Here is a 7051-nt window from a genome sequence, read left to right as displayed (position 1 = left end):
GCTGGAGTGTGGTGGTTTTTTGGAGTAGATTGTAAGTTGTATATAAGTTACTATTAATATAGATATATTTTTGTATACATGAGTTTTTATGTCCTTCCTTATACAACATTAATTATTTGCACTCATTCTTCTTAATTTGTTTCTGTGTTTTTCAGTATAATTTTATAACCCTTAGACAGCAGTGTGAGCAGCCTTTTGGGGCCAGGACCATATTATTTAAGTTACGACATCAAAGTAGTAACACTGTTTATCTGAGTGAGCTGAGCTCATCATGTAGTTCTACAGCAAGGACAGAGACTTCAAACCCATAGTACTACTGCATGGACAGTGAAGTGGTTAACAGACCCAGTTTATCTACTTTGCAATAAAGAGACTCTCCTACATACGAACATTCGAACTTTCGATAATATGAACAATTTGTCCAGAAGCTGAAAATTTGGGTGTAAGATTTAGTTTGCAGTCTGCCACATGGTGGTGGCAATGTAGAACGGGAAGTGCCGAGATGTAAACAATGCATAGTAAATTACTCTAGCGGCATCGTTCATACATGTGCTCCTGCTCTCTCAACAAATTCAGTGTTATTTGTGATTATTATACCCTAATATGTTTGGTGTTAAGCACAAAAGCAGTGGTGATGCAGGTAGTAGTCCTAAAAAGTGCCAGGCCATCACAATGGAAACAAAAGTGGACATAATAAAAAAAAGTAGAGTGCTTTTAGACAAACTTGATAGCAGAGAGGTTTTGTTTGTGTTATGGGGCTATAGAACCCAACATGTATTTATAAGTAACAGTTACTCTGGAATACCTAATTATATTGAAATGATGGGGACTTAGTTCTAAATGTCATAAGGACTGATCACCCTTAGGACTGAGAGGCAGCTGGGTCAAGCCTTTTTTTCTCAATATAATAGGTTATACTATAGACACACACACAATTTAAATAAGTAGTTTATAAAGTTGTATTTCTTTTTGTAAAAGTAAATTGAAGTGTGGTAGAAATGTGGTAACAAGAGAATTGTGCTTGGCAACAGTCTCTTGTTTTGGTGGGAGGAGTTTAGCTAGGCTCCTCCCTCTCCCTCTCTCGCTCTTCTCTCGTTGACATGGAGGTGGCAGGATCTCTGGGTCCTTCTTTCTATCTTTTGGGGCATTATGTGTGCTCCAGGGGTGAGTTTTTATAACTTAAGTTGTGGCCACCATACCTAGGGTGACTAAAGTGTGTCAAAACACTGGTTAGCCCAGAGTTAGTCAAGAAGAGAGAAGGACAAAAGTTAATGAGATACACCATGTGGGAGAACAGCTATGGAGTGTGTAGATTTTTGTTTTAAAATGTGAGGCTGTGATTGTATCTTCTGTACATATCTATTTAGAATACAGTTATATTTTTATAGTAGTAGTTTAAATAACCTGTGAAGAGGGCTGGTGAAAGAATATCAGAGACACTCAGGATGATCAGCCATGATGTAAGTATTACCCCTAGACAGATAAGGCCATTAAGTAAAAGGCCACCCCACACTAGAACATGTAGTGAGAACTTTACTATCAAAGTAATAAGGGACAACCAACGTAACATGGGAGCTTGACCGGGAGAGTTATTTGACTGCTAAAATAACTCAAAACATTCTTTGAACTATATGTGCTGGTATGGGGTAATAACAGTTGCATGTTTCTGGTAGAAGATTTACCAAGGTGGTGTCAGTGGAAGTGTTGTTTTCATATATTAGTTTACAGGTTGTTTTTCTCCTAAGGTGGGAGAAAGGTTGAGTAACACATTTTTGTTGTGGTTATGGTAAGTGCTATGTGCATAGTTTACATTCAATTTGTGTTATTTTATGTGCCTGTGGGAAAACTTTGTCCACTGATACTGTAAGAGGGAAGCAAGTGTTTAAAGATAAAAACTATGTCAGAAGATGAGTCTTTAAACTTTTTAGGCTTCAGGGAAGAAGGTAATAATTCATCAGTAAACATGCCTGTTAACAGTGAACATGAGGGATCACCTACTCCAGGTGTTACAGAAATGGAATGGGTGAGACTGAAATTAGCTGTGCTAGAGGCTGAAATGAAATTAATGAAAGATAAGGAGGAAGAACGTCAAAGGTTAGGAGGTTCAGAACAAGAGCCTGAGCAGTACTTTAACATAACTAAAGCTGTATGTAAAGTAAAAGGACACAAGTGCAAATAATGTGACATTTATTGTGGCAACGTTTCGCTCTCCAGGAGCTTTATCAAGCCATTACAAACAATACATGGACACAGAGGGTATATAAAGGCTCAGAGGGAGGTGAATACTAGTGAGGTACCATTTCGATGTTCACTAGTGGTAGTAGTAGTAGTAGTAGTAGTGGTAGTGACAAAAGTAATACAATATGGTAGAGCAATTAATTCGTACATGAGTAAAAGGATATAAAAGCTATTACTTGGGTAACATAAAAATAGGTTGGACAAATATAAACTGGAATGAGGCAGCTTGTTTCAGTGTTCACTCTCTGTGCTTTGTGTAGTATAACAGGAGAGACTATGTGATGGCAGGGTTTACTGTTTTCAGGAGGATTCTTGCTAAGACTTCGGAGATGGTGAAGCTGCCGTTGTTTTGTTTAATTGTATTCGAAACAGCGATCAGTGCTGATTCGAGGCACTTGCGTCTGCGGAAATTAGTTTCTTTGATCACTAATTGGGCGTCTCTGAATTTCATGAGATGATTGGTGGAATTTCGGTGTTGTACACAGGCGTTGTTCAGGTTATCGTTCCTACATGCGTAAATGTGTTCATTGAGGCGGGTGTCGAGGTTTCTGGCTGTTTCACCTACGTAAATCTTGTCACAGCCTCCACAGGGTATAGTGTAAACTCCTGCATTGACTGGTTCGTGGTGCTTGGATTTTGTCCTGTTTATATCCTTTATTGAAGTGCTAGAAGCGATGGCGACTCTGGTGTTAGCTTGTGAAAGTGCTTTTGAGACGTTCAGTGCAACCTGACTGTTGGGAAGAATTATAACTTTGCTGGGAGTGGTGTTGATGCGTGGAGAATTTATGATCTGAAGAGCTCTTTTCTTGGAGTCTTTGATGAAAAAAGAAGGAAAATGTAACTCTGTGAATGTTTGGTGAATGTATGTACACTCCTCGTCAAGAAACTCAGGACTACAAATTCGGTATGCTCTTAGGAAAAACACGATGATGATGCCTCTTTTGGTCTTGGTATCTTGACTGGAATAGAAGTGTGTGAGATCATTTTTATTGGTGGGTTTCCGATAAACTTGAAATCTTAGGTTGTTGTCTACTTTGTGAATGAGGACGTCGAGGAAAGGTAGCTTGTCATTGGACTCTTCTTCTAGTGTAAACTGGATCGCCGGTTCAACTGCGTTGAGCCTTGCCTGAAGATCCCGTACATCAAAACGTTTTGGAGTTATTACGAGGACATCGTCCACGTAACGTAACCAAGTGACGCTTGAAGGGATGATGTTGGCGAAGTGTTCGGACTCTAGGTGTTCCATGTATAAGTTGGCTAGGACGGCACTAATGGGGGACCCCATTCCCATGCCGTAGGTTTGTTTGTAGAGCTTGTTATTGAAAGAAAAACAGTTGAAATTAACACAGTCACCATCGCTTCTAGCACTTCAATAAAGGATATAACCAGGACAAAATCCAAGCACCACAAACCAGTCAATGCAGGAGTTTCACTATACCCTGTGGAGGCTGTGACAAGATTTACGTAGGTGAAACAGCCAGAAACCTCGACACCCGCCTCAATGAACACATTTACGCATGTAGGAACGATAACCTGAACAACGCCTGTGTACAACACCGAAATTCCACCAATCATCTCATGAAATTCAGAGACGCCCAATTAGTGATCAAAGAAACTAATTTCCGCAGACGCAAGTGCCTCGAATCAGCACTGATCGCTGTTTCGAATACAATTAAACAAAACAACGGCAGCTTCACCATCTCCGAAGTCTTAGCAAGAATCCTCCTGAAAACAGTAAACCCTGCCATCACATAGTCTCTCCTGTTATACTACACAAAGCACAGAGAGTGAACACTGAAACAAGCTGCCTCATTCCAGTTTATATTTGTCCAACCTATTTTTATGTTACCCAAGTAATAGCTTTTATAACCTTTTACTCATGTACGAATTAATTGCTCTACCATATTGTATTACTTTTGTCACTACCACTACTACTACTACTACTACTACCACCACTAGTGAACATCGAAATGGTACCTCACTAGTATTCACCTCACTCTGAGCCTTTATATACCCTCTGTGTCCATGTATTGTTTGTAATGGCTTGATAAAGCTCCTGGAGAGCGAAACGTTACCACAATAAATGTCACATTAGTTGCACTTGTGTCCTTTTACTTTACATATTGTCGGTAATTCTACCAACTTTATTACAACACATAACTAAAGCTGCAAATTTTGTCCCTAAGTTTACAGAGAGTGACCCAGATAGATATTTTTCTTTTTTTGAGAAGACTGCTCTGGAGCAAGGATGGCCCAAACAGAAATGGGGTACCCTGGTTCGCACACAACTTGTGGGTAAAGGATTCCAGAGAGTAGAGACTCTGGAGGGGCAAAATTTTTCTAATTATGATAAGATTAAAGAGGAAGTATTGCTTGCCTACCAAATGATACCTGAGAAATATAGACAAAAGTTCAGAAATAAAAATTTTTGGGATGGGCAGACCTTAACTGAGTTTGGGAATGAGAAACTGTTCCTTTTTAAGAAATGGGTTTGTTCTAAAGGAGTTAATAAAGACTATAACAAATTAGTAGATCTGATGGTTCATGAGGAATTGTACAATACAATCCCTGTTGACCTCAGAGAATATTTGGAGGACAAAAACCCAGATAATCTTTCAGAAGCACTGGATCTAGGTGACCGATTCTTGGCTCACAGGGAATTGGTAAGTAAAAACAGTCATGCTCCTTCTGAAAATTTCCCCACTCGTTCTAAACCTTATTCCAAGTCCTATGGTCATAAAGGTAAGTGGGACAAGAATTTTCAGGGACAAATGAAGGCTGAGGCAACCTCTAAAATAGAAGGAAAAGGTAAGTCAGCTGCAGTTCAAAGTTTACCTAGACAATCAGATAATGTTTCAGGTCCTCGAGTAAACAGTACCAGTCCTACACCAAATGGTAAAAACACCTTTAAGAGTTATGCCTGTTACTACTGTAACAAAACTGGACACACACAAAAGTTTTGCTGGTCAAGGCGGCGAGATCAGGAAAGGGAGGAACCACCCCAGAGGACTCTAACTGCAGAGATACATCCAGTTGCCTGCATTAGGTCTTCAAGGCAAGGTGAGGAGGAACCTTTGGATCTAGACCCCAGGATGTGTATATTTTCTAGTAGGTCCACAGTTGGTTTGCAAAAGGATGTAGGCAGAGTTGAGAACATATTGTCCTTGAGAGATGGATGTAGCACCTACTCTTTGGTAAGTGCTGGAGTGCTGCCAGGGTCTAAGGATACCTATACTGGGGTAGATATATTGTTGAAGGGTATTACGGGTTCAACCATAAGGACACCTGTACACAAATTATGGGTAGAATCTACATACCAAGTTGGCTATCTCCCTGTAGGTATCTCAGATGAAATTCCCTTCGAAGGGGTTGACCTCTTATTAGGGAATAATGTTATGGGCCTGTTAGACAGTGAGGAACAACTAGTTTGGGGGAAACCAAATCCCAAATGTTGGGAGGAAATGGCTAGGAAAACCCTGCCAGACCTTCTCCCTGATGGTTCCACCATGAGAAGTATGGCTCATGATCATGCTACCAACAGTCTTCATGGTATTTCTCATGAGGATGGTGAGGGCTTAAGTTTGGTAACTCTGCTTTCTGATGTTGAACTGCAGTCAACTGAAGAAAAGGATGTTCCAGCCAGATCTGAGCATGATTGGAGAATGGATCAGTTAATAGTGTGAGAGAGGGGTGCAATTAATTTCTGTGCAGGAAAATGTTGCTGTTGCTGAGGAAGAGATTTTACAGTTAAATAAGTGTTTTCATTTCAGGGAGGAAACTCTTACAAAGAATTCACCTCTGTTTGCAGTATCGATGGAAGGAGAACAAGGGTTTTGTCCCCAGGTGGTGATGTCCAAGGTTTCCAGGCATTTCTTCTGGTCTCAGCTGTGGGAGACTGTCAGAGAGCATATTGAGACCTATCATGTCTTTCAATTTATAGGGAAACCTAGTCGAAGTATTAAACCTGTTCCCCTTCAGTCTATTTCAGCACCAGGTGAACCCTTCAGCAAGCTGGTAGTAGATGTACTTGGTCCATTCCCAAGGACCAAACTGGAAAATGATTATTTACTCACAAATATTTGCTCCACTACCAGGTACCTGGAAGCAGTCCCTCTGCATAAGATAACTGCTCATGTAGTCTTAGGGTTTTGATGAAGTTCTTTTTCATGTTGGTTTTCCTCAAGCAGTGCAAAAAGACCAAGGGCCTAACTTTACCTCAAAGTCTTTTAGAAATGTTTTGAAGGGACTAAAAGTAGAGCCTCAGTGTTCAACTGTGTATCACTCTCCATCTCAAGGGGAAATAGAGAAATTACATCAAACCCTCAAGACAATGATGCAAGCCTGGTATAGACAATACTAACAACTGGGATGAGAGGATCCCTTTCTTTGTATTTGCTGAGTGGGGAAGCACTCTGGAATCTCTGAGCTTGGGGAGGATGGTGATGCTCCCCCCTCGGAGCTTTTTCTCAGTTTCAGACACTGTTTGGCTCATATGAGGTGGATGGTACAAGTGAACGTGCCCATCAACCAGACCAGGATGATGATGTGGGACCATAATGTGGACCATGATACTCTGGAGGCTGGAGAGGAAGTGCTGATACTGGAGCCAATTCATGTGAAAATCTGTATGGCAAGTTGCTGTGAGCTGAACATGTTGTGGGGGAAGTTCCCAGGGGTTAGATATAAAATCCACACCCCCAAGCAAGAAAAGAATGAGTATAGTGTATACAGTAACCGGTTAAAGGGTTTGAAGTTATGTCAAAAATTCAGAGAAACCAATGTTTTAATGGAATGTAAAGGGCTGCAAAACAAT

This window comes from Cherax quadricarinatus, chromosome 2 (assembly GCF_038502225.1).
Source record: "Cherax quadricarinatus isolate ZL_2023a chromosome 2, ASM3850222v1, whole genome shotgun sequence".
Classification (NCBI taxonomy): Eukaryota; Metazoa; Arthropoda; class Malacostraca; order Decapoda; family Parastacidae; genus Cherax; species Cherax quadricarinatus.
This window is presented reverse-complemented; position numbering follows the sequence as displayed.